Source organism: Pantherophis guttatus, chromosome 5 (genome assembly GCF_059756535.1).
Source record: "Pantherophis guttatus breed Tessera chromosome 5, ASM5975653v1, whole genome shotgun sequence".
NCBI lineage: Eukaryota > Metazoa > Chordata > Lepidosauria > Squamata > Colubridae > Pantherophis > Pantherophis guttatus.
In genome coordinates, this window is record NC_142067.1 from 59,313,729 (window position 1) to 59,331,152 (window position 17,424).

At 40.6% G+C, this 17,424-nt stretch overlaps 1 protein-coding gene across 2 annotated transcripts in view; it reads left to right on the plus strand.

Moving 5' to 3' along the window:
* LOC117669428 (amine oxidase [flavin-containing] B-like) overlaps window positions 1-17,424 on the plus strand; it is a 76,694-nt gene that overhangs the window by 9,790 nt on the left and 49,480 nt on the right. The gene's annotated exons all lie outside the window — the stretch shown is intronic.

Consider the following 17,424-nt stretch of genomic DNA (forward strand, 5'->3'; position numbering starts at 1 on the left):
AATTATTATAATATACAATTTCAGTTGGAATTCTTTCCTTCATGCATCTTCTGGCCTGTCACCCACAGCTGCTATTTATACATGATTTAAACAGGTCAGATAAGGTCTGCTTGGCTTACAGCACTATGAAGCAGCTGATCAAATAGTTCATGCCACACAGTGTAATTGCTTGCACAGTTTATACACATAAGATTAATTAGATTTTAATTCCTGCTAAAAAACTATCAGATATTGAAGCAAGTTACACAATCTTTTTTTTTCATATAGCTGTTCTCTGAGGCATGAGATCAAATTACTGGATGTATTACTATGAATTCACATTCTCCATCTTTCTATCTTGCTCTCTCCTTTTTTATTTTTTTCTAGCAGGATGTATATGTCTGAAATAAAAAAAACATCTTTGATAAAATATTCATCTTGATTAAAGAGATTCTACCCAATAGTCAAAGGTGAAATCCAGCAGGTTCTGACAGGTTCTACAGAACCGGTAACGGAAATTTTGAGTAGTTTGGAGAACCGGCAAATGCCACCTCTGGCTGGCCCCATAGTGGGGTGGGAATGGAGATCTTGCAATATCCTTCCCCCTGGAGTGAGGTGGGAATGGAGATTTTGAGTATCCTTCCCCTGGAGTGGGGTAGGAATAGAGATTTTGCAGTATCCTTCCCCTGGCACACCCATCAAGCCATGCCCACAGAACCGGTAGTAAAAAAAATTGAATTTCACCACTGCCAATAGTGATAAATGCAATTTATCCCATATTTATAAATCCTGTTTAATATTCCTCCAAAGAGGGAGATGAAATAGTTTTATGTTTATATTTGTCAACATAACCCCTAAGTATTTCACCTTTTTCTCAACCTCAAAACCCGACTTTTTATTCAATATATCACTATCCTGAGAAGACATATTCTTAATCAACATTGTTGTTTTCTGTTTACTTATTTTGAAACCTGCCAAAGCCCCAAACTCATTCAGTTTCCTCATCAAATATTCTATATTATTTTTGGGATCCTGGAGAAATATAACCAGATCACCAGCAAAGGCCCTCTATTTAAAAACTTATTTCTTAATATTTATACCCCTTATTTTGTCATCTTGTCTGATATCTCTATTCAAAACTTCCAACACCAAAATAAACAGTAGAGGGGACAAGGGCATCCTTGTCTTGTACCCTTTTGAATTTCAGATGAATTAGTTAAATCACCATTTATAACCATTTTTGCATTCTGTGATATGTAGATCGCTTTGATTCCTTGGATAAAATTCACTCCAAAGTCCATTTCTTCCAGCACCTTAAACATAAAGCCCCAATTCAGGTTGTTGGAGGCCTTCTCTCCATCTAAAAAAATTAAGGCAGCCTGTTTTTCATTATGATATTTTAAATATTCAACAATATTTAGGACGGTCCTCACATTATTTCTTAGCTGTCTTTTCGGCAGAAAGCTTGCTGGTCTTCATGTATATATATCTGTAAAATCTTCTTTAGTCTTTTTGCCAAAATAGTGGCAAAAAGTTTAAAATCTTTATTTAGTAATGAGATTGGTCTATAGTTTTTTGTCTTTGTAACATCTTGACCCTCCTTTGGGAGCAACACAATATTGGCTTCTTTCTATATCGGGGGTATATTTCCCCCCTGTAGTATATAATTCATTGGGTCTTTTAGTGGTTGAAGAAGTTCAACCTCAAAATACTTATAGTATTGGCTTGTAAGACCATCTGGGCCTGGGGCTTTGCCTGGCCTCATTTTTTAAATAGCTAGGTCCTTAAGGTTCCAGTCCTTAAAGAAAGGTAAAAGCAGTCTTCAAAGCAAGGCAAAAGATCTGAGTCAAAGCTAGGGGAGAGTAATCCGAAAACAAACACTTGTTCCTGGTAAAAGCGCCTCCTAACAGTGTCTCCCAAAATACTATTTCCCAGGTGAGCCTTGTGAGGAGGGGTGGGGCGCCCTCCTTCTGAGTAGTCGGGCCGCCCTGTGCTGACTCCTCCTCCTCTCCATTCTCCGCAGTCGGGGATCGGACGGGGGAGGAAGTTGCTCATCTCCAAAGCTCCATCGCTCCTCTGCTCTGCTGCCTGCACTTTCTCTCTACTCCCTCCTTGCTTGGGCACCCTGCACCCTTTCTTTCTCCCTGCCTACTCTTCCAAGGTCTGAGGAACCCAGGACTGCCTCCTCCTCCTCCCCAGGTCATTCCTCCTGGGCCACAGGGACTGCGCCATCCTCTTCCATTGGCCCCATCTCCATCTCCTCCTCCTCCTCGGACCCGTGCTCTGACGGGGCCATGACAACATTTTGAAATTAAAGAAATCCTTGATTCACGCACTCACAGGAGCAACATCCAATACTTAGTAGCATGGTGTCAGTTCTCCATTCAAATCCCAAGAAAGAAAACTCCCAATTCCACTGAAGTAGAGAAGAGATACTTTTACTGAGTTTGAAATGATAGCAGTGAAAGAAAAGCAAGATCTGTGCCAAAAGGCGCGAAAGTTACATATTGAAAGTTTCCCCAAATCCCTTCCCCCCAGAGACCCAGGCTGAATGTCCAATCCCCATCCCACATAGTGTCATGTGGGGTACATCTTCAGGTATTTTCGTCCATCTGGAGTTCCAGAACTTGACTAGATATAAACAATTCCATTCAGCTGCGCAGTAACTCGTGAGAGCAAACCTCCCTTTTTATTCACATGGGCCATCTTCACACCAGCTCACTTCCCCAACCCCAATGCCATGCCCCCCTCCCCGTTACTATGGCAAGCAAGCATCAAAGGGAAAACCCATGCTGGAGATCCAGCTGACACATGGAAAGATTTTCCTGGGGCCCAGAACCAATGGATAGATAAATGATACATTAAGGTTCCTAAATTGCTTAAACATTCCCACAGCAATATCCTGATAAACCAAAATGACCATAAGTGTTGTTTTCTTTTCCCTGTTTATTATTTTATTTCTTCCAGGTGCGGATCTCCTTCTTTTAGGGGAGACAGCATATCAGATACCTGCTGGAATGTTGCCATTCTGAAGGAGAGGGGGGGAATGCTTCTTGGGGCTGGTTGCTTTCACTTTTGCTGTAACTGCATGGAAATTAGGGAGGGGGACTGGACCAGGGGTGAAATGTAAAATTTGTTACTACCGGTTCTGTGGGCGTGGCTTGGTGGTGGTGGAGTAATGTGACTGGGTGGGCATGGCCAAGTTTTTTTTTTTTAACTTTTCAAAGCATTTTTTCTAATGCTTTGAAAAGCCTCTGCCGATCAGGCAACTCAGCTGGGATCGTCAGAGAGACTTTTAAAAAAATGCCTCTCTGCTGATCAGGCAACTCAGCTGGGATCGTCAGAGAGGCTTTGTAAAAAATGCTTTGAAAAGCCTCTCTGCCGATCAGGCAACTCAGCTGGGATCGTCAGAGACTTTTCAAAGCATTTTTTTTACCACCTCTTTGGCCAAGAGGTTGCAGAAAAAAATGCTTTGAAAAGCCTCTGACAATCCCAGCTGAGCCATGCGATCATCAGAGGCTTTTTTTTTTTACTTTTAAAAGCATTTTTTCATCGGAAGAGGTTGTAGAAAAAATGCTTTTAAAAGTAAAAAAAAAAAGCCTCTGATGATCGTGCGGCTCAGCTGGGCATGGTGGTGGTGGGGGGGCACAGGGATTTTTGCTGCTGGTTCTCTGAACCACCCGCCACCATCGCTACTGGATCAGGCGATCTAGTCCGAACCGGGAGCATTTCACCCCTGGACTGGACCATCAGGATGGACTCCCTCCCAGCCGGTTCCAGCCTGTTACCCAAGATTGTGGCATCCCAAGGATGACTTATCACCATCCTGCCTCGGAGTTCTCATAATACCTTTGCAGCATTATATTGGCTCTGGTGGACACGGGGCATGGGTGAGAGTTGAACAGGGGAAATTAGCTTAATGCTTTGCATGGGAATCTTCAGACTCCACCTGACTTCTCTGCAATCACTTCTCTCAGTAAAAGTTCCTTTTGAAATACCATTTGTTTTAAGAGTCATGCTTTCCTGAGAAGATAGCTGAGGCAGGTCCTTATAGAGCCTTTTGTTTCCCACTGAATGTACTGAGCTGTATAAAATAAATTCATACATGGCAGACAGATTTGGTATTCAGTTGGTTTGCACCGGTTTGGGCGAACCGTTAGTGAAAATTTGGCATGGTTTGCTGAACCGGTAGCAACCTCTGGCTGACCACATCCCCGAACCGGTCCCCGGTTCCCGCTCGCTCACCTTGCCCACCCAATGCTCACTCACCCAGCCTGTCTGCCTGGCTCAGCCACTACTTGCAGAATCTAGATAATTCTGCTCACCGCTGCTTGAAAAGGTAAGGCTGAAGGGCACAGGCCGGCGGGTGGGTGGGAGAGGGAGAGCTGGCGGACGGGTGATACCAGCAGCGGGTGGACCAATGTGTGCGGGGGGAGAGGGGAGCGTATGGGAGATCGTGGCATCAGAGCTCTTCCCATGTGTTTTCCCCAGCCGGCCTGGCCTGCGAGGGAAGCACATGGGAGATCCTAGTTGCAGTTTACTTGTGAGCAACATTGGCCGGGAGAGGCAGGGAGAAAGGCCAATGGTGCTCACGAGTAAACTGAGGCTCCTAAGGGGGGTCAAGTCTCCCCGCTCACAACATCTTCACCTGAGGGCATCACTGGCAGCTGCTTCCTGTGTCAGGAGGTCTATGCTCTTCCAGCAGTGCTCGGCCTCCTCGATGTGCGGAGGCAGGAGGCAGTGGTTTCTTTCGCTGCCTGTGAGCTGCGGGACAGAGAGAGAGGGAGGGAGGGGGGGAAGAGAGAGATAAGAGAGGGGGGAAGGGAAAGAGAGACAAGGGACAGAGAGAGGGGGAAGAGAGAGAAGAGGGGGGAATGGAAAGAGAGACAAGAGACACAGAGATGGGGGATGGAAAGAAAGACAGAGAGAGGGAGGGAAAGAGAGAGAGAGAAGAGACACAGAGAGGGAGGGAAGAGAGAGACAAGACACTCACAAATAGAGAGAAAGAGATGAGAGATGAGTGAGAGGAGATGAGAGAGAAACAGAGAGACGGGGGAGATGAGAAACAGAGAGAGGGAGAAAGAAAGATGAGAGAGATGAGAGAGAGATAGGGAGAAAGAAAGAGAAAGAGATGAGAGATGAGAGAGAAATGAGAGAAAAAGAGAGAGGAGATGACACAGAGAGAAAGAGATGAGAGAGAGAGGGAGAGAGGGAGAAATGAGAGAGACAGAGAGAGATATCTGTTTAAAAGAAAATAGAAAAATGGCTCTTTGAGTGTTTAAGGTTGCAGACCCCTGAGTTAGGCAAACACCATGGTCATTAAGTGAACCTTGTGATCATTAAGCAAACACTGTGGTTGTTAAACAAGTCCATTTTCCCCAGTGGGCATTTTTAAATGGAAACCAGAAGGAATTGTTGGAAACTGGCAAAAACATAGAAAACCTCAGTCATATGACTGTGTGGGATGTTGTAACTGGTCATAAATATGTGTGTGTGTGTGTGTGTGTGTGTGTGTGTGTGTGTGTGTGTGTGCATTGCTGTCAAAGCTCCAAAAACAGGTCAAGTAACTCTGGGAAGGTCAGTCGTAAATTTGAACACTTGCTAAGCAACCGGCCATTAAGCGAGGATCACTTGTATTTGGTTTGCCTTAAGGGTTCAGAGCTGTATGGAATCTGGTTTCCTATGACCCTTTGGGGGATTGCAAAAGGTCCAGATGCAGGAATCCTTGTAGGGGGAACTAGGATTATGACCACCTAGCCACACCCACCCAGTCACATGACCAGTGGTGGGATTCAGCCAGTTCGCACCACTTCGGGAGAACTGGTTGTTAACTTTCTGAGCAGTTTGGCACACTGGTTGTTGGAAGAAATCATTAGGTCAGAAAACCGGTTGTTAAATTACCTGAATCCCACCATTGCACATGACCATCTAGCCATGCCACCCAGTCACATGACCACCAAGCCATGCCCATACAGTCACATGACCACCAAGCCACACCCGCTGTCACATGACCACTAAGCCACACCCACTGTCACATGACCACCAAGCCACACCCACTGTTACACGACCACCAAGCCACATCCACCCAGTCACATGACCACCAAGCCACACCCACCAAACAAGCCACACCCACAGAACCGGTAGTAAAAAATGTTGAATACCACCATTGATGGTAGATGAATAGTGGCCACCAACTCCATTCTGGAAAAACCAAAGTTTTTAATTGCTAGAGTTATATGCACACATTGTACAAGCTTAATGTCTATGGTCTCAGTCATCTAGATCATAGTTGTCTCAGTCATCCAGTCATCCAGATCATAGTTGTCACAAAGGTGCTTTTTAAAAAGGCAACTGGACTGGGCTTCAAAAGGCAACAAAGTCCACTTGCCTTTTGAAAAAGCAACTTTGGGACATTGTGCAAGCTTTTCACTTCAACTACTCCTATGTTTTATATAAAAACTTATCAGGATCCCGGGAAAAGAAGGAGACATAAAAAGATATATTTAGTGAGCAAGTTCCATTTTGCCCTTTGTTCTGAATACATATGTAAGAAAAATCATAAGTTTATTCTGTGTGAACTTGTTCAGATCAACATACATGAGTGGTATCCAATGTTACAATTCTTACATTACATTTCCAACCCCCCCAACATGTGTATGCATAGTTTGATTTGTACATCAATGTAAAAGTACAAACTGCATGACTAATTTTATAATTTTTGACATTTGAAATTAGATATTTAAAATGCATGCATTATTTTCGGGAAACTAAACTGTTGACTGATTCCATTGCAATTCTTTCTTCCTGCAACTGGTGAATTGATAGAGAAATTAATGAAATAATCTAAAACAAAGTAAAATATTGGCTTTAAAAATGCTTATTCCTCCCTCCACCCCTGCCACCATGTCTATGATGGGAAGTATTTATCTCATCAAGCATATGGATAAAAGTAAAAAACATTCTTTCATTCTTTCTGTTCTTTTCCATGATATTTAATGATGATGAACTAAATTAATAATTTAATTCATGAAGTTCTTGAACAATTAATTTCTGATCCCAAATCTGTTGTCTCCCTCTTGCCTCCTCTTTAAGCCACAATTTACCTGTAAATAAAGGCAGTACAACTTCCAAGTAGATAAAGAAAGAATTTGGAAAGTGAGAAATAGGAATGTGAAATTGAATAATTCTGGTGCCATTTATTAACAAAAACATAATTGATTATTTAACAGGAAGGGAGATAAAGGTGCCTAATGTCAAGTTCAATATCCCAGTAGCAGTTCAGTAATCTGATTATTTGTATCGTGTTCACAGTTTTAATGATCTCAATGTTATTAAATCCAAATCTCAGACAGTGTAATGCAATCAATGGATATTGGAGCTATGAAAAAGAAACCCTGACCTTAGGAGAATTGGCTGTCTTACCTGCAAATAAAAAGGGCTGTCCATTTTGTTCTCCCATTAGGCATCACATTTTTTTAGTGTCTCTGCAAAGATGATGCTCATGCTTTCAAGGAAGCATTTGACTCAGATGTCAAGGTAGTATGTAATTGATTTGAACTCCTGATACATTTATCAGAAAAGGTTTTGGTAAAATATACTGACCCGTGTAGGGTTTCTCTTAACAGAGATGGGAACCTGTGGCTCACCACATCCTAATGTACTTAATAGAATAAGGTGACCAGACGTCCCGCTTTTGGCGGGACAGTCCCGCTTTTGAGCAATTTGTCCCGCGTCCCGCGGCATTTTAAAAAAGTCCCGATTTTTCATTCTGCCTCCTGAGTCCCGGCTGCCTCCTGAATCCCCGCTGATGGCTAGAGGGAAAAAAAACTGTTTAAACTCTTGCCGCGGGGCTTCAAAGGGCCGACCTACAGCTGATCAGTGTAGACCCATGCCTGCAAAAATAGAAAAAACAGCCCCGCTAGGTTAATTAGCTGCAAAAAGCTGCAAAAAGCTGCAAAAAGTTCCTGGAGCAGATTTTTTTTCCCCCTAGCTATGCTGAAAACAAAGGCGAAAGCGAAAGTAAAGCTGCAACGTGACAAAATGAGGCAGAGAGAGATTTCTTTCTTTTTCTTTTTCCTCACCAAAAAAGGTAGGTACAAAACTGCAAACAATGGGAAATTTTGGGCAAAAGAGGAGAGTTCAAGATTTTAAAACACAAAAGAAAAAAAGCTCTATTTAACTAGGGAATTGTAATAATTGAGATACTATTAATAATTGTATATTGTGTTGAAAGCAGAAATGGTTAAGTTGTGGTTTGGAGGAATATATGGGGGAAATTATTTGGTTTATTATTATTGGTAAATATAATTAATTGATTTGTAAGAAATTGGATTGCATGGAAATAATTGGAATATTCATGTTCATATTGATTAATATACAAAAAAGATAGTTATATAACTAATTGATTTATATTAAAATGTTGAATTTGTATTAAACAACTGTATTACATAATTACATAATTAACCAATGTGAGGATGGATATAAAAATAGATGACAATGGGAAGGGGTATAATATAGAATAGAAGGGAAAAAATGAATTTGATTAAGATTAGAGATGAGGATGAAGGGTAATATTGGTTTTTTTAAAAAATAGATGAGGAATAAATATGGCAAAAAGAAAATATAGAAATTGTAAATTTAATTGAAATGGCTAAACACTGGTTAAATTTGTGAACCGGCCAAATACTCTGTTCAAAGAAAATACATTGTATGTTTGTATGTGTGTTTCTAATTATTGCTATTTATTCATATTTGTTCTCTTTTATTCTTTAAAGTTTAACAATTCATTATAATCTTTATATTTGCTTGGGGTTGGTTTTCTTCCCTTTCATCTTTTTTATTGTACAGCAATCTTTCTCCTCAAACCTACCACCACTCTCTTTTCTTTCCTTCTTACTTTCTCTTCCCCCCACCCTCTTTTTCTCCTCCCTACTTCCTCTTCCTTTCTCCTTCTCTTCCTCTCTTCCTCCCTCTCTTACCCTCACTCCTACTCTAATTTCCATTCCTTCATCCCTCTCTATTGCTGTATCCTTTAATGCATATGGACTACTCAGAGGGCTGAAAAAGTTATTTTTGACTGGTCCTCACACTTTTGACCAGTCCTCGAACTTACGACTGTCCTCACATTTTACATTTTTGCCCTATCTTGTCATCATGGTGAAGAGAAGCAGTTGTGAAATGAGTGACATGGTTGCTAAGAATGCTGCACGGGCATAAATGTGAGGATGGTCATAAGTGTGAGGACCAGTCAAAAGTGCGAGGACCTGTCAGAAATGACTTTTTTCAGCCCTCTGGTTAGTCCTTTTGTGCATATGGACTACTCAGAGGGCTGAAAAAGTTATTTTTGACTGGTCCTCGCACTTTTGACCAGTCCTCGAACTTACGACTGTCCTCACATTTTACGTTTTTTGCCCAGTCTTATCACCATGGTGAAGAGAAGCAGTTGTGAAATGAGTGACATGGTTGTTAAGGATGCTGCATGGGCATAAATGTGAGGATGGTCATAAGTGTGAGGACCAGTCAAAAGTGTGAGGACCTGTCAGAAATGACTTTTCAGCCCTCTGAGTAGTCCCTATACACATAGCCATGGCCACCCGGTCACATGACCAGCTACCCACGCCCACCCAGTCACGTGACCAGCTACCCACGCCCACAAAATAAGCCATGCCCACAATGTCCCTCTTTACCAATGTTAAAATCTGGTCACCTTATAATAGAAAGATAATTATTATTCATGTTAATTATCCAAATAATTATTCATGTAATGACTTTGAACAATAGTTATTGTTCGGTTAAGTAATAGTTTGTTTCCCAGGGTTGACATGGGCAGCTATAGAATAAATAGGTAAATAACCCACTCTTGTAAGGCCTAAATGTTAGAAATAATTTGTCTTTCCTGATCGGATACTTCTTCCTTGTAACCCTTCTCCATCCAATTTTGTTCTCCCTTTCTCTCACATTCTCTTCTCTCTGTAACTTATAGTAGGGGTGGGGAACTATGTCCCTTTTATGATTTGTGGACTTTTAAGTCCTAAAATTCCTGAGCCAACCATACTCCCAGGAATTCTGGGAGTTTGAAGTAAAAAAAAAAGAGCCATAGTTCCTTCCTCCAAATATTGTCATCTAATGGGAGCTAAGAAGCATGCCCTTTCTGTGCAGCCCCTGCCCTATGGAACACTCTGTTTCCTGAAGTTCAGGAAGCCCCTATCCTCCTACGGGGAGCCTTTTATAAAGCTTTGAAGCCCTAGCTTTTCCCACTTCAATTTTGTCATGATGTATTTTAAGATTTTAAAACTGATAATTGTTCCTGCTGATTTGTTGAACATTCAACAAATAAAATTATTTGTTACCCTGTAAGTAAGAGTTGCTTTAAAGGACAGAAAAAATGCAAATGTTGTCTGTTTTTCTTTCCCAGAGATATTTAAGGTACACTTAGCTGAACTTGTACAATTCCCTTATATATAAATACATAAATCTCATATGAGAGAATGCAAACCTATTTCCCAAGAGTGTAAAATGTGCATGAGCTGTTTTACAGTTTCTGAACAAGTGTTTTATCTTCACTTCAGTAAAATGTATGAAGCTGTTCAGAGCCTTTAAACTTTTTAAGGAAGATAGATTATCTCTATTTTCTTAGGAATTAACATTCTGAATCAGGGTTGGGAAACATTTTTCTTAGGAAGTTGACTAATGGAAAAAAATCTGTCTAGGATGGAATTATTCCCGATAGATTAGTTAGAAGAGGAAAGATGGACCAGCAACAATATGAAACATTAGATGGTTTTGAAGGCTACATAAAATTAGTCTGATATTACATTTTTCTAATGCATCTCAATTTTCTCTTGATTGGTAAATGATATGCTCCAAGAATCTAAACTAAAGTTATAGAAAAATAATGGAAAAATGAAGTAGCTTAAAACTACCCTTCAACTACTGAATTTAATTTAATGCTTTCTTTTAATTTTCTTTCATTATATGTTTAAGGAGTCAATACAATTTTATTTATACTAATAGATCATAGAATTTTCATAAAATATCAAACAACAAAGGATATAATAAAATAATAAAATAAATGCATAGCTATTTCTCTTCTAATTTGGAAATAATCTGTCAGAATTTAATTATTCCCAGAGTTTCCTTATATTTCTTCTGACTCATAACTTTTTCCTATCTTTTAAAAAAGTTTTTTAAAGGATTTATCAGTTAATTGGAAAATGTATTCTCTTCCAATACAACAGCTGGAGTGATATACAAGGAAGGGTAGTATTAATTTAGAATTCCATGAATGGTTCAACAAAACTTGGGACACTGATAGAGTGACACCCTCTACGTAGGATATATTTAGTTTTGGAAGGGAAAGTTACTCTATCCCCATTCCAGAATACTGATGGTAAAAGATTAAGCTGGTGAGATTAAATGCTCTTCTGTAAGAAACAGAAGAAATGATATACAAATACTTAGGAAAAGAAAAGGATCTGTCCCATAGGCAATGGTGACAAATGAGAAATAAGTCCAGAATAGTTGCTGGGCCTCCTGTAAAGCCCCTGTCAGATCCTAAGCATTGTAAACAATTGAGTAAAAAAAAAACCAAAAGAGACCAAAAGCTTTGCTTTTTTTTCTAAGAAAATCCTTGTGGACAAGGATTAACTGATTTAAACCAGAAATGAATTTTAGCCAGCATTTCAGTTGGCATGTTCCATCTTTTGCATATGTTCAAATGTTGGATGAATAAATGTGATAGTAGAATGAAAGAAATGTCTTTATAAGCATATCTAATTATTTCATGAAACAAATCCTATTTCCTCCTCAAAAATGTTTTCTTTGGTTCCATGTGCACAGTCAATTAAAACTGATTATATATTTATTGGATTATAGAATTGAGTCGGATATGGGAGAATTTAACTTTTTTCTTATTTTACTGTTCCATCTGTCATGTGTTATAATAATCTTTTGGTTGAAGTTCTGATGTCATCAAATAAAAAAAATGAAATCCTTAGTCATGGCGGCTGACATTTTAGTTACACATTAAATTTAATACAAATTGCTATGAGAACGGAGAACAAGATCTGCAGCTCTGTAAAAGCCCTCACAATGTCAATCTCCTCTAATGTAATCTTCCAAGGGGAAGCTGTTTGAAAACAGGTTGCCATAGTTACTTACGAAAGCTTAGAGCCTTGGATTTATCCTCCATCTAAATATTGCTATTGTTCTTTTCTTTCTTTCTTTTTAAATCCTTTTTTCCTTTTCCTTTTTGGTACCTTAAATCTTGTTACATTTGCTCCATTATCTATTTTCCCCCTTTCATTAACACACAAGCACATACACACACAAGCACACACCCTAAGTAGTAATACAATGAAGTCATTAATATTAAATAATCAGCTTTAAAAACCTCTATTATACAGAGGTTTTTTTTATATCACATTATATATGTGAGTAGTAGTGGTTCTTTTTTCAATGTTATATTCAACTTTGTATAAACAAGCCAAATAATTTTATGCTTGTAATATTGACATGTTAAATTGTAATTATTATTGATAGAACACCTTTTTTCTCTTCTCTCTTCTCAGTAGTCTAAGCTATCTAAATAAACATTAATAATCTTTAATTGTATTATATAATTGAATTATATAAACACCACTGCACTGAAACAGTATAATATATCAAGATATAAACCAACATAATAAAAAAGAAAAATGTTGCTGTATCGTTTATATAAAATCTATGTGTATCAATTTGTGGAATTTGTTTAATTTGTCTTGGAAAAATCAATGCTAAAGGTACTAAGATGTCACAATGCACAATATTTCATTCAATATTCTGTTTCACTATGCTTTAAGCTACATCATTTCAAACAACTAAATAGAACCTCATAACTTCTTGCTTATTCTTGTTTTTCATTTTCCCAGTAACTTTTGGTAATTCAGAGATTATTTTAGATCAGGATTAGCAGAATTTATGGTTTGGGAATGCTCTATTCCTATTTGCATTTGTAAATAGATTTTTTATTTTTTCTGATGGCAAAGTTCAAAGCATTTTTATTCATAAAAATAAACAAAGAGAAATTGAGATACTAAATGCCTGGAAGACATAAATTCAAGTATATATGAATTGCTGGTGGTAGAAGGCCATTTTAGGGAGATGGGCAATTTAGAAATAGGAAATATAAATTTAGAAATGTAAGAAATATAGATAAATAAATATTTTCCCTTTTCATACAATTAAATGAAACCCATTTTCCTGGTTAAAATACATGATACTTGCAGTGGTGGGTTTCTACTGGTTCACACTGGTTTGGGAGAACTGGTAGTGGTAGTGGTGGGAGGCTCCACCCACCTGCCCTGACATCATCATGGATGCTCTGCGCATGCGCAGAAGTGCCGCCCACGCGCGAAGTGAGCACGTATGTGCACGCTCACAGTTCTGAACCAGTAGCGAAGGTAAGTGGAACCCACTACTGGATACTTGGAAGTGTTTATGTTTGTTTATATAATTGTCATTATGTTGTTGATTCCTCACTAAATATGTTGGAACAGGATCTTTGCTCAGTGGGCACTAAGAACCACAGAATCACTTGGATTTTAGATTGAATTAGCACCAGATCCACAGTGAGCCATGGTGCCGCAGTGGTTAGAGTGCAGTACTGCAGGCTACTTCTGTTGATCACTGGCTGCCAGCAGTTTGGCAGATCGAATCTCACCAGGCTCAAGGTTGACTCAGCTTTCCATACTTCCGAGGTTGGTAAAATGAGGACCCAGATTGTTGGGGGCAATATGCTGACTCTGTAAACTGCTTACAGAGTATATAAGTCTAAGTGCTATTGCTATTAGCTTGCACTGAGCACCAAGTCCATAGAAGCAGGGGTCTACCACATTAAACAGGATCCAAGGTGGATACTGTGCAAAAAGGCTTCAGAGACAGTCCAACACATAGTGGCAAGGTGTAATGTGCAGGCAGGAGCAACATACACTGAAAGCACAACTAAGTAGCTATCATTGTGTACAGGAATATCCACACAGTATACAGTATGAGCTAGACTAGGGGTGTCAAACTCTTGTCACGACTTTCCCCCCTTTGTTAAAATGGGGTGGGTATGGCCAGCACATGATGCATCCGGGCTGCGGGCTGTGAATTTGACATTCCTGAGCTAGACCCTCCCAAATCTAGGTTCCACAGAAAGTTGTGGTGAATAACAGGGCTAAGATCTTGTGGGACATCTAGATGGATAGGCAGGTACTGGCCAATCAACCAAACACTGTGGTAGTAGACAAGGACCAGAAGATAGTGGTAGAGATAGATATAGCCATGCAACATCAGGAAGAAGGAGTATGAGAAGCTAGAAAAGTATCAGAAGGAACCCTGAAGGAGGAACTAGAGAGAATATCGAAAGTAAACTATATTTCCACTCTTGATGACCCAAGTGATGCTATGGCCGTACTCTCGCGGTGCCTGGAGGCTGTGGGGGCCTGGATGGATGACAATAGGCTTCTGACTGAACTCTGGCAAGACTGAATGGCTTTGGGTATGCGGGTCTCCGGGATCCAGTACTTGTCATCTTTGACTCTGGATGGTGCAGCACTGCCTCAGAAAGATATGGTCTGCATTTTGGGGATTCTCCTGGACTTGCAATTCCTCTTTGAGGAACAAGTGGCAGTTGCGACTAGGAGAGCCTTTGCACAACTTTGTATTATGCGCCAGTTGCAGCCTTTCCTGGATCAGGACTCCCTATGTTCAGTTATTCAGTCCCTAGTCATCTCAGGGTTGGATTATTGTAAAATGCTCTACATAGGGCTACCCTTGAAGAACATTTGGAAGCTACAGCTGGTGCAGAGTGTGGCAGCGCAGGCAATTTTGGGAGCCCCAAGAACAGCCCCTGTAACACCACGGCTCCGTGAGTTGCATTGGTTACCAGTTTGCTTCTGGGTGCAATTCAAGGTGTTGGTGATCACCTTTAAAGCCCTTCATGAGATGGGCCCAGGCTACTTGAGGGACCATCTCATCCCTGTGTGGCAGGGTCTAGGAAGAGGGCCTTCTCTGCTGTTACTCCTGTCCTCTCCTTGCCCCCCAATATGAAGTTATCCCCAACCCTCCTATTTTTTCATAAGGGCCTAAAGATGTGGTTCGGCCAGTTGGCTTGAGGTCCCAATGGGGGATCAGTGCAATGGAGGTGGTTGATCGAGTAATAACAGATCCCACCTCCCCGCAATCTACTCCGACCCTCCCCCATGTGTGTTTTTGGTTTTAATGTCTGATTTTAATTTGTTATGCTTTAACTATAAGCCAATATATATTATATTTATGAATAAAAAAATAAATGCCAAAGTGATCCTAGTAGTGGTAGGAGCACTTGGGGCTGTGTCTTGCATGCTTCTGATAAAGATCCCAGATTGAGGAAGACATAATAATAATAATAATAATAATAATAATAATAATAATAATAATAATAATAATAATAATAATAATAATAATAATAATAATTTTATTTCTATACTGCCCTTCTCCCGAAGGACTCAGGGCAGTGTACAGCCAATTTAAAAACACAGGACACAACAATGATTAAAAATTAAAATAATTAAATAAATTTGGCCGATTTAAAACCCCAAAAATTAAAATACCCCAATTTAAAATTATTATATTGATAGCCCTGCCTGGCGGAACAACAGGGTCTTCAGTGTGCAGCAAAACACCCGGAGGTCGGAGATCTTACGTATTTCCGGGGGCAGTTCATTCCACAGGGCTGGGGCTCCCACAGAGAAGGCCCTCCCCCTGGGTGTTGCCAGCCGACATAACTTGGCTGATGGCACCCTGAGGAGACCCTCTCTGTGGGAACGGACTGGTCGGTGGGAGGCTATTGGTGGCAGAAGACGGTCTCGAAGGTACCCGGGTCCTATGCCATGGAGCGCTTTAAAGGTGGTAACCAACACTTTGAATCTCACCCGGAAGACCACTGGGAGCCAGTGCAGCTCGTGCAGGAGGGGTGTCACGCGGGCACAACGAGTTGCGCCCATAACCACCCGCGCGGCCGCATTCTGGACCAGTTGGAGCCTCCGGGTGCTCTTCAAGGGGAGCCCCATGTAGAGAGCATTACAATAGTCCAGCCGGGAGGTGACAAGGGCATGAGTGACCGTGCGCAAGGCGTCCCGGTCCAGAAAGGGCTGCAACTGGCGGATCAGGCGAACCTGATAAAAGGCCCCCTGGCCACGGCTGTCATATGCTCTTCTAAAGATAGCCGTGTGTCCAGGAGGACACCCAGATTGTGAGCCCTCTCTGTGGGGGGCAAAGATTCACCCCCAATAGTCAGCGATGGCACCTGCTGACTATATCGGGACACCGGCAGCCACAGCCACTCGGTCTTGGACGGGTTGAGTCTGAGCCTGTTCCTCCCCATCCAGACCCGCACGGCCTCCAGGCAGCGAGACATCACATCAAGGGCATCGTTGGGGTGGTCTGGGATGGAGATGTACAGCTGTACAGATGTACAGACATATGCCACTCATAAGAGTGAAAAGGGACATATGAATTGTTTGTGTCTGTGTGCGCGCACACACATGCACATACGCACATACATGCACATGAGTGGGTGCATGTATGGGTGCATGTAATATAAAACTTAGAACATGTAATTTTACAGGTAATTTTAACAAAAATAATTTTGTTATCATTTGGAACATAAATTAAGGCAATTATTAGTTTTCCAATTTCAGTCTAAAAATGTAGCATTATAAACCTTCCTCATCCTGGATTTGTTTTTTTTAGAGTCAACAATAAAATTTTAATGTATACAGCTGCTGCATTTTTTCTTCATCTGTCTGAGGCCACAGTTTTTGGCCAAAATATTTGCATTCCAACAGACTTATATTATAATTCTTAATATGAGTCTTCTAAAGACATGTATGTTCCTTTTTAAACTATTTTTCCCTTTTTTTCAAGCCCATCAATAGTGGTTGAAAATATTTTTATTTGATCTCTGATGGCAGTTATTTAATTCTTATGAAGAAACACCAGCTGTTTGATCAATTTTCAGTGTTTTGTGTATTCTTGATCTTCCTACCCCTACCCCAGAATGGATAGTTTGGCTGTTAAACACTACGTCTCTTTTCCCATGTCCTCCTAACCATTCTGTGCCATTTTTCATACAATAATGTTGGATTCATTTAAATGTCTTCCCATTTATTCTGGCATAAGTTCTTCCATGTTTGAAAATGATCATTGTAGCACCTTTTTCATTAAGGTAAAGTGTGCCCCCCCCAAATGGCTCAGCAGATGAGCTTGACAGCTAGAAAGCTGTTCTGCCATGCTTCAAGATCCGAGGGCCGTGCGAGGGGTGAGCTCCCATTCTTGCCCTAGCTCTTGCCCACCTAGCAGTTCAAAAGCATGCAAATGCGAGTAGATAAATAGGTAACACTTCAGTGGAAAGGTAACAGCCTGGCCACATGACCATGGAAA